Raw genomic sequence first — 15,466 nt, 5'->3', positions numbered from 1 at the left:
GGGGAAAAAAGATCATTTTTCTCCATTGACAGATTTTTGTCTTTCTTTTTAAGCATAAACGTTTCTACATTTTGAACGATTTCTCTGGAAAAAAGATTGCGTAACATCTTGTCATTTTGATTCTCATGTAAAAGTATCTTGTTTTATGGATGTTGAAAACGAGATAAAAATACTAGTTAACCCTCGTGCGACCTTCGGGACATTTTTGTCTTTTTCATTGTGTTGGGTTTAGGGGTTGTGTTGGGTTTAGGGGTTGTGTTAGGTTTAGGGGTTGTGTTGGGTTTAGGGGTTGTGTTGGGATTAGGGGTTGTGTTGGGTTTAGGGGTTGTGTTGGGTTTATGGGTTGTGTTGGGTTTATGGGTTGTGTTGGGTTTAGGGGGTGTGTTGGGTTTAGGGGGTGTGTTGGGTTTAGGGGTTGTGTTGGGTTTAGGGGTTGTGTTGGGATTAGGGGTTGTGTTGGGTTTAGGGGTTGTGTTGGGTTTATGGGTTGTGTTGGGTTTATGGGTTGTGTTGGGTTTAGGGGTTGTGTTGGGTTTAGGGGTTGTGTTGGGTTTAGGGGTTGTGTTGGGTTTATGGGTTGTGTTGGGTTTAGGGGTTGTGTTGGGTTTAGGGGTTGTGTTAAGTTTATGGGTTGTGTTGGGTTTAGGGGTTGTGTTGGGTTTAGGGGTTGTGTTGGGTTTATGGGTTGTGTTGGGTTTAGGGGTTGTGTTGGGTTTAGGGGTTGTGTTGGGTTTATGGGTTGTGTTGGGTTTAGGGGTTGTGTTGGGTTTATGGGTTGTGTTGGGTTTATGGGTTGTGTTGGGTTTAGGGGTTGTGTTGGGTTTATGGGTTGTGTTGGGTTTAGGTGTTGTGTTGGGTTTAGGGGTTGTGTTGGGTTTAGGGGATGTGTTGGGTTTAGGGGTTGTGTTGGGTTTAGGGGTTGTGTTGGGTTTATGGGTTGTGTTGGGTTTAGGGGTTGTGTTAGGTTTAGGGGTTGTGTTAGGTTTATGGGTTGTGTTGGGTTTAGGGGTTGTGTTGGGTTTATGGGTTGTGTTAGGTTTAGGGGATGTGTTGGGTTTAGGGGATGTGTTGGGTTTAGGGGTTGTGTTAGGTTTAGGGGTTGTGTTGGGTTTAGGGGTTGTGTTGGGTTTAGGGGTTGTGTTGGGTTTAGGGGATGTGTTGGGTTTAGGGGATGTGATGAGTTTATGGGTTGTGTTGGGTTTAGGGGTTGTGTTAGGTTTAGGGGTTGTGTTGGGTTTAGGGGTTGTGTTGGGTTTATGGGTTGTGTTGGGTTTAGGGTTGTGTTGGGTTTATGGGTTGTGTTGGGTTTAGGGGTTGTGTTGGGTTTAGGGGTTGTGTTGGGTTTAGGGGTTGTGTTAGGTTTAGGGGTTGTGTTGGGTTTAGGGGTTGTGTTGGGTTTATGGGTTGTGTTGGGTTTAGGGGTTGTGTTGGGTTTATGGGTTGTGTTGGGTTTAGGGGTTGTGTTGGGTTTATGGGTTGTGTTGGGTTTAGGGGTTGTGTTAGGTTTAGGGGTTGTGTTGGGTTTAGGGGTTGTGTTGGGTTTATGGGTTGTGTTGGGTTTATGGGTTGTGTTGGGTTTAGGGGTTGTGTTGGGTTTATGGGTTGTTTTGGGTTTAGGGGTTGTATTGGGTTTAGTTGTTGTGTTAGGTTTAGGGGTTGTGTTAGGTTTATGGGTTGTGTTGGGTTTAGGGGTTGTGTTGGGTTTATGGGTTGTTTTGGGTTTATGGGTTGTGTTGGGTTTAGGGGTTGTGTTAGGTTTATGGGTTGTTTTGGGTTTAGGGGTTGTATTGGGTTTAGTTGTTGTGTTAAGTTTAGGGGTTGTGTTAGGTTTATGGGTTGTGTTGGGTTTAGGGGTTGTATTGGGTTTAGTTGTTGTGTTAGGTTTAGGGGTTGTGTTAGGTTTATGGGTTGTGTTGGGTTTAGGGGTTGTGTTGGGTTTAGGGGTTGTGTTAGGTTTAGGGGTTGTGTTGGGTTTAGGGGTGTGCTGGGTTTAGGGGTTGTGTTGGGTTTAGGGGTTGTGTTGGGTTTAGGGGTTGTGTTAGGTTTATGGGTTGTTTTGGGTTTAGGGGTTGTATTGGGTTTAGTTGTTGTGTTAGGTTTAGGGGTTGTGTTAGGTTTATGGGTTGTGTTGGGTTTAGGGGTTGTGTTGGGTTTAGGGGTTGTGTTAGGTTTAGGGGTTGTGTTGGGTTTATGGGTTGTGTTGGGTTTATGGGTTGTGTTGGGTTTAGGGGTTGTGTTTGGTTTAGGGGTTGTGTTGGGTTTAGGGGTTGTGTTAGGTTTATGGGTTGTGTTGGGTTTAGGGGTTGTGTTGGGTTTAGGGGTTGTGTTGGGTTTATGGGTTGTGTTGGGTTTATGGGTTGTGTTGGGTTTAGGGGTTGTGTTAGGTTTATGGGTTGTGTTGGGTTTAGGGGTTGTGTTGGGTTTAGGGGTTGTGTTAGGTTTAGGGGGTGTTTTGGGTTTAGGGGTTGTGTTGGGTTTAAGGGATGTGTTGGGTTTAGGGGTTGTGTTAGGTTTAGGGGTTGTGTTAGGTTTATGGGTTGTGTTGGGTTTAGGGGTTGTGTTGGGTTTAGGGGTTGTGTTGGGTTTAGGGGATGTGTTGGGTTTAGGGGTTGTGTTGGGTTTAGGGGTTGTGTTGGGTTTAAGGGATGTGTTGGGTTTAGGGGTTGTGTTAGGTTTAGGGGTTGTGTTGGGTTTAGGGGTAGTGTTGGGTTTAGGGGTTGTGTTGGGTTTAGGGGTTGTGTTGGGTTTAGGGGATGTGTTGGGTTTATGGGTTGTGTTGGGTTTAGGGGTTGTGTTGGGTTTAGGGGTTGTGTTGGGTTTAGGGGATGTGTTGGGTTTAGGGGTTGTGTTGGGTTTAGGGGTTGTGTTGGGTTTATGGGTTGTGTTGGGTTTAGGGGTTGTGTTGGGTTTAGGGGTTGTGTTGGGTTTAGGGGTTGTGTTGGGTTTATGGGTTGTGTTGGGTTTAGGGGTTGTGTTGGGTTTAGGGGTTGTGTTGGGTTTATGGGTTGTGTTGGGTTTAGGGGTTGTGTTGGGTTTAGGGGTTGTGTTGGGTTTATGGGTTGTGTTGGGTTTAGGGGTTGTGTTGTGGATGTATTAGTTTGTGGATGGGTGTGTTTTCTGTACAGTCGTTCCCAGACACAGTCGCACCATTATGTAAATGTATTTTTTTTTTTAAATCTACTCGCCCATAAATGGAACATAAAAACAAAATAAACTGTGGTTGGATGCTTTACACTTCAATCTGATGGTTCTTGGCCAGAATAATCTGCAATATGGACTATGCCGGCTAAAAGCCAAAATTCAAAAACACACACATGGGCGGAGTGCTTTTTGCCTTAAAACACATCTGACAAAAAAAAATTTAAAAGCTTTGTTATAAACCCTTAAGCTGTAATAAGCCTCCATGTGGATGGCCATATTCTCTTTCTGTGAACATTCCCAGAATTCCCACAACTTCTTTTTTTATGATTCCTAATAATTCCAGTAAAAACGCACTGAATGGCTGGCCATTGCTCTCTTTGGGAAAAGTAGGGCATGCGAGATCCTGGGGATGTGCAGGATTAATGCATTAATTCCATTCATGCACTATTCAGAACGGCAATGTTGCTTTCATGAGTAATCTGCTGAGCAGAGCAGTGGCCCAAAACTCACCCACATTACACCGTTTCATCAGAATCCCCCTCACAGTACTGCACACTTAATAAGAAGCACTGTTCAGAGCTCTTTTGGAGATGTCAATATAACCAACTTTCTGGGTTGGAGAAGCTTTGAGACTGCAGAACCTCGTGAAGCTGTTTATTATTATTTGTTATTTTCTGTGTGTTGTTCTACACTGAACACGTGGGAACCTGTGATTGTAACCTAAAAGGACAGGGTTGGGGAGTAACGGAATACATGTAACGGGATTACGCATTTAAAATACCAAATATTAGTAACTGTATTCCACTACAGTTACAGTTTAAATCATTGGTGATCAGAATACAGTTACATTCAAGTATTTGGATTACTGAAGAGATTACTGTGTCTTTTATTGTCATTTTTTCATCAGAGGAGCGTTTGAACAGAAGTGAAACACTTTCTTATGATTTGTTTCATACGAGCAAAAATAGTTAATCTTGTGTAAATTGCCGTGTGAACATTTAGCTTTATGCTAAGCTAAAATGCTATTTCTTTCCTCTACATGCATCTGTTACCAGACGTTATTATATTTATAATAAAGTCTAAAATGAAAATGCACGTTCAAGAACAGATTTTTTTCTCTAGTAAGACCTTTGATATTAGAGCAAAAGATGTTCTGCAAAAATCTTATTCTTAATGAGAATTAAATATTGTTTTTTCTGTACAAATAACTAAAAATCCTTAAAACAATATCAGTTTATCTGAGTAGCAAAACGGCATAATTTCCTTACTTTATTTACTTTTTTATAGTCAAAACAATGCCATTGATGAAGAATTAATCCAAAGTATTTAGATTATATTACTGATTTTATAGAAAAGATGGAACGCCTAAGAAACAAAAATCATACGGGTATGGAACAACATCAGGGTGAGTAAAAGTACTTTCTCAGGATGCGTTTTTGCATTGAATTAAGAAGCTAGATAAACTGCAACAAATGGAGTGGTATGCAGGTGTTTCGAGATGTGTTTTATAAATTCAAGTTCTTTAACGTCTATAAAAAATATAAAAAAACAACCAAATGTGCCGTTCCAGTTAAAAACATCCTTCAAGTGCATGTTTACACAGAAAGACGATTCCAAACAGCGCAGATGGGTGCAACAATCATGTGAAATCATATTTTTGACTTGAGTAAAACCAGTTCATTTAGATGTTATCACATGAAGCACGTTTCTTTAGGTTAAGTGTATGAAAGGATTCTTTCAATCCATTAGTATCATTGATAATGCTTTGATACTGATTGGTTCAAAAACACTGCGCCACATTCAGACATTTGTGACACGTTTCACTTTCACACATAATCGTATTAAATTGTCATAAAATTGCCAGATTAGTGAAGAGGTCAGTGTTTGGCTTGTTAGCTTAGGCAGTTAGCCCCTGCTGGTAGATGCTGTAACTACACCATTATCTGAGTATAAAAAGTATATTTTTCTATTGATTTAATTTTATTTCATAATGTCTTTCCATCTGTAGCACACTTAGAGTCTTTAAAAACAGACTTCCAAAAGCTCATTTTGGCGATGTCAATAAAAGCATCCCATCTGGTGCTTTGGGACATTATATACTGAAGAGCTGTTCAAAAAGGCATCAGATAATTAAATATATCATTTGAAATGAGTCATTTTGATGTGGAGTATTAGTGGTATTAGAAGGTGCGGCTTAACATTTCATTGGAGTAATTTTGTATTGTTATTTAAAGTAAACTGCCTGCGATGAGATGGATAATGTACAAGGCCGTAATAAATACAAAGTAGCTTGAGGCATGCGAACATAAAAGGGTGTAGTTAGAAGAACGATCACGCTCTCAGTTTCCTGCTATCCACATTTGGTCACATTTTTTTGTGCCTCCATTTCTGACATCAAAAGATATGCAAAAGCAATTTAGCTTGTTTCATTAAAACACTTAGAGAGGCACGTTTTAAACACAGGACGAATAAGATGCATGCAGTCATCCGGTATATAGATCTGTTAATTGAAACTTACTTTTTGTCAGAACTGAAAGGCACAGAAAATGCTGATCTTGTTTGATCTTCTGCTAGTCATTGCTGCAAGACACTACTAAAGACAGAAGTCTTTCCTCTTTCTCTGCCTAACATAAGACCATACATACAGCTTAAGGGAGTCCAATGACTAATAACTACAGGCAATTTGCTTGATTAAGATCTTGCAGCTACAAACAGACAGTATGCCAAAAACAACAACACTGCTATTTAATGAAATATCGATGCAAGCGCTGAGAAGCATTGATCTTGTTAGATGTGCACAGTACTTTGATCAAAGTGATTAACTGGACTTTGAAATTATAATAATGACTTTGGATTCCTTTGAATTCATCTTTAGCAGTTCACCTTTTTCACAGACAAAATCATTTTCTCAACCCCATGATGTCCAAAACCTGTTGATTGCCTTCATTCGTAGCATGTTTTGTACACAGTGGTTATTTATTGAAGATGCATGCTGTTACGTAATAAAACTAAAATAAAAGAGGTAATTCTGACTTTTTATCCCATAATTGTGACTTCTAGCAATTGTGAGATATAAACTTGCAAATGCGTGATAAAAACTTGGATTTGCGACTTTATTTCTCACAATTTATACTTTATAATTCACGAGATATAAAGTCGCAATTGCGAATGTTCATCAGTTTATATCAAGTCATTTTAGCATTATTTTTGCATTTGCAGTTGAATTTCTCATCATTATGTCTTGTTCTCTCGATGCGGTATACCTCACATTACACTGTTCATCCTTTGACAAAGATATTGCACAAACAATGGCCCATATCAAACGTTAATCTTCAGCAATGGGTATTGTGCAACAATGTCACCCTTATCTTAAGGTTCAAATGCAACATTTTTCATCCTTCAGGCAAAACTATTGCCATTAACGGTCGCCCTTATCTAAGTGCTCAAATGCAAACATCATATATACCTTAGCAAAGGGTGTTGTACAAACAGTGTTTGCCCTTATAGAAGGGCTCAATCAGCATTGTCTACCCTTTGCAAAGATTTTGCCAATAATTCTGACTTTCTATTTGCATTTGCAGTGGCATTCCTCGTAATTATGTTGCGTTCTCTCGATGTGGCAATCTTACAAACATATCATTAGCAAAATAAAGCCTGCAAACGCTCGGATGCGCTTTCATTACCTGGCATACGTGGCATCACCCTTCTCGTAGGGCCCTCACATTACACTGTTCATCCTTTGCCAAAGATATTGCACAAACAATGGCCGCCCTTTTCAGAGGGCCCATATCAAATGGTAATAATCTTCAGCAATCAGTATCGTGCAACAATTTTGCCCTTATCATAGGGCTCAAACGCAACATTGTTCATTCTTCAGCAAAGGGTATTACACAAACAATGTTTGCACTTATTGAAGGGCTCAATCAGCACAATTAAGTTAAAGAGTATATAACCATACTATATGGGCATAAAACATTTGACTTAAAACAGTCAACATTTGTTGTAGCTACAAAGTAAGGCCTGCAAATGGTCGGATGCACTTTCAGTACCTGGCATACATAAGGGATCGTCTGAAAATTCCACCCACTGTGCTAAAACATTGGCGATGTCCAAGCATTCAAAAAACTGACTTATGTCTATTATATAGAAGTTATATACAGTGTATATATACACACACACACCGATCAGAGACAACCTGCCTAATATTGTGTAAGTCCCCCTTGTGCTGCCAAAACAGCGTCAGCCCTCACCTATTATTCTCACCACAATTGTACTGAGTGGTTATATGAGTTACCATCGACTTTGTCAGTTCGAACCAATCTGGCCATTCTCTGTTGACCTCTCTCATCAACAAGGCATTTCCATCCACAGAACTGCTACTCACTGGATATGTTTGACGTTAATTATGCCATTTGTTCTCACGTGACCAATCACGTCACACCATGAAAAAGCATCAATATGGAAGTGCGAATGAGATTTGAGAGCAGGGAATGTGTCTGTTTGTATCTATTCCTCACACAAAGCTGTCATATGGGTTCAGTAGACTTGGAATATATTCCACAAGTTATATGGACTTCTTTTATGACACTTTTGGTGATTTTTTTCCTTTTTTAGAGCATGGCAGTAAAACTTATCATCCTATTGCTGACAGAGGCTGCATTTCATTTTGTGAGTAATTCTTTGGGGTATTGAATGTGCAGCCGAGATTGGCAAGTCCAGACTTGCGCCTGGACAATGAAGTCCTCTGGGTTACACTGTAATTGCTCTGGACATGTGTGAGGAACAGATATCATGAAACAACACGAAATAACAATCTCAGGCTTTTAGACACTTCTGCTTCTTATACTGTAATATTACAGATAGAGTTACATTCACAGATGTGCAATTCTCTTTTATTGGTTTTATTCTCTTTTGGTTATTTGGTTAGGTTTTTGTTCCTTTTTTTCTGCTTTCATAACATTGACAAGCTATTTATTTAAAAAAAAAAATGCATAAAAGATACCAGCCAGCCAGATAATCAGGATATATGCGGCACTTCCTGTGCGACATGCTGAAAAAACTATGAGATGCACCACGATTGTCAAAGATGTCCATCTAGCACATGTTTACCAGGTTGGGGCAATCAGATTACAAAGCAATTAGTTACTGTAATTTAATTACTTTTTTTGTCAAAAGTAGTGTATTGCATTACAATGTGCATACTTGTAATCTAAATAGTTACTGACTATTAATTAAAGTAATTACACGGTAACACTTTACAATAAGGTTTCATTTGTTAACATTAGTTAATTATCATTAACTAACAATTGACAATATTTTACAGTATTTATTGATCTTAGTTAATGTTAATTTCAACACAGTAGGCCTAATACATTTTTTAAATCAAAAGTTGTAAATGTTAACTAACATGAACTAATGATGAACAATTGGATTTTATTAACTAGCATTAACAAAGGTTAATAAATGGTGTAAAAAAATACATTGTTCATTGCTAGTTCATAATGCATAATGTTACCGAATTGAAACATTACTGTAAAGAGGTACTGATTACTTTTTTATGTACATTACTTTGGTTACACATATTTATTATTTATGTAATGCACAGTGCTGGGTAGATTACTTCTGAATTGTAATCCGGTACTGATTACATATAACATGAAAATAAAATGTGTTAGTTGCATAATCTCTTGGATTACTTCAGATCTAATTATTGTGTATTTGAGTAGAATAAACTTGTACCATGAAGGATATATAGACATTTTAAATTAGTTGAGCGGAAAAACAAAACCATTTCTATGAAAAATGTATTAGAAAGTTACTTAAAAGCAGAGATGGGTGCAAGTCCAGTACCGCCGCTCCCAATAAACAGACTACGCAGTCTGCGTAGGGGACCAACTCCCTAAGGGGGCACCATCTTACCCTAGGAAGGCACCAGAAAGTCCACTGGCTGCCCTTACTCACACGTTATATGCTATTCAAGGACCCAAAAGCCGTTGCAGAACACAGATGGTCGATTCGCACTCATATTTGTATAACAGTAATGTGTTATACTATATATATATATATAGTAAATTGCATTAATGAACATGCATGGTATTTTTATCGTGGACACTTAAAAATACTGTGAATACTTCTAGATACCTTATTATCCGAATTGTTTAGATTTGAAGAATTAACCGGTTAAAATGTATAACACTGCGTTACATGACAATCATCTGTCATTTTGGCGCGTTGTGAGCGCAGCGTTAACTGCACAGATGCAGATCAGTGGTGCTGACAGGCTTACATTTTTGCATATTAATTAATGTTGCAAAAAAAAAATCATTTAATTACTGTATATAATAAGTTATTAAAAATTACAATAATAAAAAACATTCAAGTCATTGTCGAGTCACTGGTTCTCAAGTCAAAGTCAGGTCATTTTCTTCATTGAAATTTGGTGTGAATGGCCCCTTAAGTTAGAAAACGAAAAATAAAAAATAAACTGGAATTGATTATTAAGTGATTTGGTGATTTTCTGCCCAATGATTTCTCAATCATTACAGAGGAATTTACATATGGAATTCTTAAAGACACAGTAGCAAAAACAGCCTGTCAAAATGAAAGGGTCAGAGAGAGAGTGTAAAATGGTCATGAAAAACTAAATTATGTTTTTGGTGCAAGAAATCTTGACTAACATTATCAGTAGACATCAGGGGGAAAGATTTATGCTACAGAAGTGTAGAATAAAGCCCTTTAATGGGCTCTGTAGAATTCGATAAATGTCAAAGCCCAGAGCTTCTGTTTGTTGGTTGACTCTAGTCTGGGACAGGTCTTGTCTGCAGAGACTAAGAGTGTTTTGGATTGGGTACATTTATCTTCCTTCCTCTTCAATTTGGTTTCCTGTTTCCTCACAAGTAACGATCCATCTTCCCAGACGTGTGAAGTACGGGTGTCTGACTCACACATTATGTGAGGCAAAGTAATGTCTTCTGTTCATCCTCTTGAGATTCATTAGGTGTGTGTGTGTGTGTGTGTGTGTGTGTGTGTGTGTGTGTGTGTGTGTGTGTGTGTGTGTGTGTGTGTGTGTGTGTGTCTGTCAGCGTCAGCTTTACAATCGATTGAGCTGAGGCACAAATCATGCTTTCCTAGAATTTCCCTATGTAGTCTTTCAATTAGAGTTGAAATCTGATTAATTTTGGCAGATTGGTTAGTTCGGACTGTTCAAAACAATGATTCACTGATTCATCCTATGCAGCCTATGAGGGGTGGCAACACCAAAACAAGCGCCCATTGGACTAAGGTCCCCAGCTTCATTGCAACAAGTACTAGTTCATTATTTGGAGTCACTATCAAAGTCACTATTATTGGAGTCACTATTGTATTTAAAACATAGACTGTAAAAAAAGATGGACGACGCCCCTTCGCTCTTTTCCATTGGTGAGAACTGAAGCCGCCAGTGTCCCGATATGGCGCTGACATCTTGGGACTTGAGTCTGCGCAGTTGCGATTTCGGGACCAGACCTGCGCAGTAGTGAGCAGGAAGTAAAGCCGCGAAATCAAGGCCCCGCCCTCACTCTCGCTGAATCAATCGCAAGCACACGCCCCTGCACTTTTGACTTTTGAATTTTGACGGTGTGAAATAATTAATTATAGAAATTTAGATATTACATTTAAAGCTCCAATCTCCTCAGTCCTCCGAAGAGCCCGAAAAAAAGTCAGTTGGTGCTTCAGTGACTACTTCGCTCAGAGAACCTGTCAATCACAGCTGTCAATCATGATGTCACAGCAGCGTTTTTATAGCATCAAATAACTAAAAACAAACTTATTTTGCAAACAAACACTTGAAATGACATAAACTTGATAGAAACGACAGTAAATGACAGAATCTATCTTTGGAAAAAAGATATGTGAAGTGTAATTTAATTGTTTAGTTGGTCTCACGTCCCGTTGAATAACATGGGGAGGCGGGGTTTATGACCTATACTAGGACCAGTCACCGGGGGGCAATCGAGACGTTTTGGCTTCACTTTTGAGGGCTTGTGCGGCACACTTGATGTAATACAACAGCATTTCCACTTAGTAACTAGTGATTTGCCAACATAAAAAAACATTTTTTTTAGCATAGTAAAAAATAAGTAACAAAATGTATATCTCCAGAACACCAAAACATCCACAAATTCTAAATGTTCCTTAGCTTGATATTTAGAAACTGGACTAAATGTCACCAACTTTGTTAAGTGTACACATGGATGTAAAAAGCATGCCTATGCACAACAGCAAAGTGGATAAATACAAAACCACTAACCAGGGAGATACCTTGTCTATGCAACTGAACTGAATTTGTGGGTAATTTTTGTGAGCTCTCCTCATCCTCATAATGAGGTGTGCATTACTACAGGAGTTTTCAACATGTGGGCGCCTGTCAAGGGAGGCGTGAGATACAGGCTCACGCTCAAGTGAAGCAAAAAAGAATTGGAACAGCTGTGAATTATATAAGTCCATATCAAGATTTGGTAACATCACCTCAGTTGCAGTATTGTTTAGAGAGGGAAACCCAACGCCGATCGGGACTGCTCGAATCTGTCTGGTTCTTTCTCCTGAAGAAATTGAATTTGCATAACCGCTCCAGAATCTGGATACTAATAACTCCAAAGAGGATAAACGCAGCAGTTTAACTCCACGCACATGACATGGAAACGTGAACCAGTTTTTGGATCATTTTGGTTTGACTTTGTTTGAGATTGTATCATTTTAAAACCTTTGCATTGTGCTATTTAGGCTGATAGTTCACTGTTCTGTTATTCTGAGTTGTGAGGAAATTCCATTGTAATAAACATTATTATTCCCACTTCCCAACTCCCGACTAAAAACAAAAATCTAATAAATCTTGCATTATAAAACCTCAGTGCCTTTGGTACAGAAAAGCGGCAAAGTTGAACTTAAAAGTGGAACTTTGAGCAATCTTGAGCATTAAATTAGGACTTAAGTTCTAAGTCTAAGGAACAAGTATGTGCCAAATGTTCATATATCTAATGTACCTTGTAATGCGCTCTAGAGGTCAGTTTTTGTTCCAAGGAGCTCGGACCATCCTCAGCTGAGATATTGAGGTTTCTGTAAACATCTGTCTTTGCACTGGTGGTTTTGAAAGTAGGAAAATTAAAAATGGTCAAGCAACCAACTTTACAATTATTGGACCACTTCAGATGGACTGACGCTGGGTGAACTATACCTTTAAGCTCAATCGGCAGCATTGTGTGAATGTGAACGTCTTGTGAACGCAACTTAAAAAATGAGCCCTTCCCAGACTTCCTAGTTTGCCTATTAAAGCCTGTAGACTGATTTTCATGTGAAGGTCGGTTATGCCGAGAAAATCCAAAGGATGTGATGTTTATGCGCTCCCGAGAGCCTTGCCTCAGTAATCACTTCTCTTCCGCTATTCAACAGTCACAATGGTAAATGGTCTGCACTTATATAGCGCTTTTTTAACATTAGAGGTTACCAAAGCGCTTTACACTGTGTCCCAATCACCCGTTCACACTCACACTCATACACCAATGGCAGCAGAGCTGCCATGCAAGGCGCTAGCCTGCCATTGGGAGCAACTTGGGGTTCACTGTCTTGCCCAAGGACACTTCGGCATGTGGAGTCGTGTGGGCCAGGAATCGAACCACCAACCCTGCGATTAGTGGCCGACCCGCTCTACCACCTGATCCACAGCCGCCCCAGTCACTACTCTCTGCAACACCGACTCCAACACAAACTCGTATCTACTGAATCCCGTCTGGCTAAGCGGGAACGTGATCGTGGTTGAGCGAAAACTAGAGTGAACATCGGCAGGGCATTTGATTCCTGGAGGGAACTTTGTTCGGTTTTTGGGATCAAAAGTGACCCTGAATTGGCGTTCTTCTTACTGGACGGGTAAACTTGCATAACTGCAAAGCATGTGAAATATAGTGCCATAAGGATTGATCCATGTCATTTTAGCTAACCTGATCTTCCCTGCTAACGCTGACGAATTGCAAGTTACCTTGCTTCATAACTTTCAAATAATTCCAACGATCTTCTCTTTATACTAAAAGGTATATGTATGTAGCTGTATGTGTGTATCAGTATGCTATGTTAAAGTTTGCCTCATCTGTCAGCATGATGTCGGTGAATCATGTTCAGCCTCTTTGTACGTTACGTCATTAGTTTTGGTCGATGCTCGCACGCGTCCCTATAGAGTATGTGCACGAGCACGAGCAACAGGCAGCTGCTGCAGTTCACTTAACGGCCACAGGTGTCACTAATAACAAGAGTTTCTGAATCATACATACTGCACCTTTAAATTATGAGTATCTTCTAGTTTGGCCAGCTACAGTTTCAAAGTATCTTCCCCAAAACTGCTAATAACAAAATGCCATTGCCATTTTTCCTACAACTTCATAAACAGCCCTTGCTTATATAATCACATCGTTGTGAAGGTGACTGGCCAGTATAGAGTAGAGTGTTTGGGATTGCTATTTAATTATGTCTATTTATGACTAGCAGATGTGTGCGTCGCTGTAGTTTGTGGTGATTTAGCCAGTGGTGTTGCACTGTGACAGGAACTGCAATAATTGTCATTAATGTGTTGCGGTGCACGCGATGGCAACTGCCGTGCTCACTGAAACAAGTTGCGACCATGCTGGTGGTTTAATTATAATTTGGGAGCAGTAATTGTGTTTACGCTAGCAGCAGAATCTAGCAAACAGTCAAGCTAGTTCATGGCATAAGAAGATGCTTCCTGTGGCAAAGCCTCTTGGGAGCTGCAGTCCTTTGGGATATCGGATGATATATGAGATTTACCGTGAGGGAAGGTTAACAGATATTTTATGTGCCAGTTTTGGATGTCCATATATACAATAGAGGCCTTTAAACTGCATTAAATCAACTCTGATCCGATGAGACAAGAGTATACAGGGCTGGCCAACAGCATAGCACACAAACACATACAGTAGTATACAGTAATCCCTGTAGGACCTGAAAGGGCGGCACTTTGTTCATATGGCTTGCTAATCTTTAGGGACATTAATATATTTGCAGTCTGAGCTGGTTGTATTGCAGTAGATCATTTAAGACACACGCTGAAGGACATTGTCAGTTCTTTCAGTCAATAGTTTGAGTGTGATCACTTGTTTAAGCTCTGCTGTGTTGTTATTTTTACTGTATGCATCTTGGACATGGAGATTTTTTTGCATATGATTAGAGAAAAATACACCCCATTAACCGTTAAATGCATGGGAATTTCACCAAACACTCTTAAACACTCATAAATGGGTTTACAATATGGCCAGATAGTGTACATTTTCAAAATATTTTCAAGACAATTAGAAAATAATAGAAAATATATATATAATGTTTTTCATATATCAAAGAGATAATGCAACAAATCTAAAACAAGATTCATCAAATTAATCACTAAATCATCAGTGCAACCTTGTCTAAGAAATAGCAAGTATAATATTTATTTGTACATGCATTTAAAATACTGATAATTCACCATTGTTAATTCATTGTTGCACAGAAAATCAACGTGATGTAGAATATCACAGGATATCTATTTCTTTGTTTTATACTCTTGTAATAAACAAAGAAATAGATATCCTGTGATAGTAAACTTGTGAAATGAATAAATATGGATTAATCGTAAAATGATCATTTATGGAAGTGCAAAAAAAAAGAAGAAAAAAAGACACTTTTACATTCCTTGGGTCTCTAATGATCCTATACAATTTTAGTCCTCAAACCATTATAAAAACATATTGTTTTGCAATTTTGGCATTTTTTTGGATTGAGGAATAATAAAAAGGTGTGGGCGAAATTCCAAAAAATGGATGAGGTACGGGTTATTTTGTACCTGGTTAGAAAATAAAAATAAAATTCACTTAAAAAGTTTGTCACATATTCCCTGTTGTCTTTTGTTTTTGTGCTTTTATTTTGAAGTTCTTGTTTAGTTCCTGTTTCCTGTTAGGATTTTGTAGTTCTTTGTAGTTTCATTTTATGATTGGTTTTCCCCTGGTTGTTTCTCATTCCCTTATTGTTTCCCCAGGTGTTCCTTGTTTTCCCTTGTGTATTTAAACCCTTGTTTCCCCCAGTTAATTTGTCAGTTCTTGCATGTTTTGTTATGCTCTGTGCGAGGTTCCCTGTGTTTTGATTTATTCTGAGCTTTCGTGTTTATTTTAATAAAGCTGCGTATAGATCCTCATTCCTCGCCTGCCTCGTCACACCGTTAAAGTATCCATATAAATAGGTCAGGCATATGATGCATCATTTGAAAGAGTAGAATCTGAACTTTTCAGATTCAAAATAAGGCCTCAAAAAT

At 38.9% G+C, this 15,466-nt stretch overlaps 1 protein-coding gene across 1 annotated transcript in view; it reads left to right on the top strand.

Moving 5' to 3' along the window:
- The window catches only part of dlgap4b (discs, large (Drosophila) homolog-associated protein 4b), a 175,731-nt gene that overhangs the window by 82,312 nt on the left and 77,953 nt on the right, over positions 1 to 15,466 (top strand). The window lies entirely within an intron of this gene.

Source organism: Xyrauchen texanus, chromosome 7, assembly GCF_025860055.1.
Source record: "Xyrauchen texanus isolate HMW12.3.18 chromosome 7, RBS_HiC_50CHRs, whole genome shotgun sequence".
In the NCBI taxonomy this organism is placed as follows: Eukaryota; Metazoa; Chordata; class Actinopteri; order Cypriniformes; family Catostomidae; genus Xyrauchen; species Xyrauchen texanus.
Note: the sequence above shows the minus strand (reverse complement) of the source record. Positions and strands in the feature narration are given on the sequence as shown.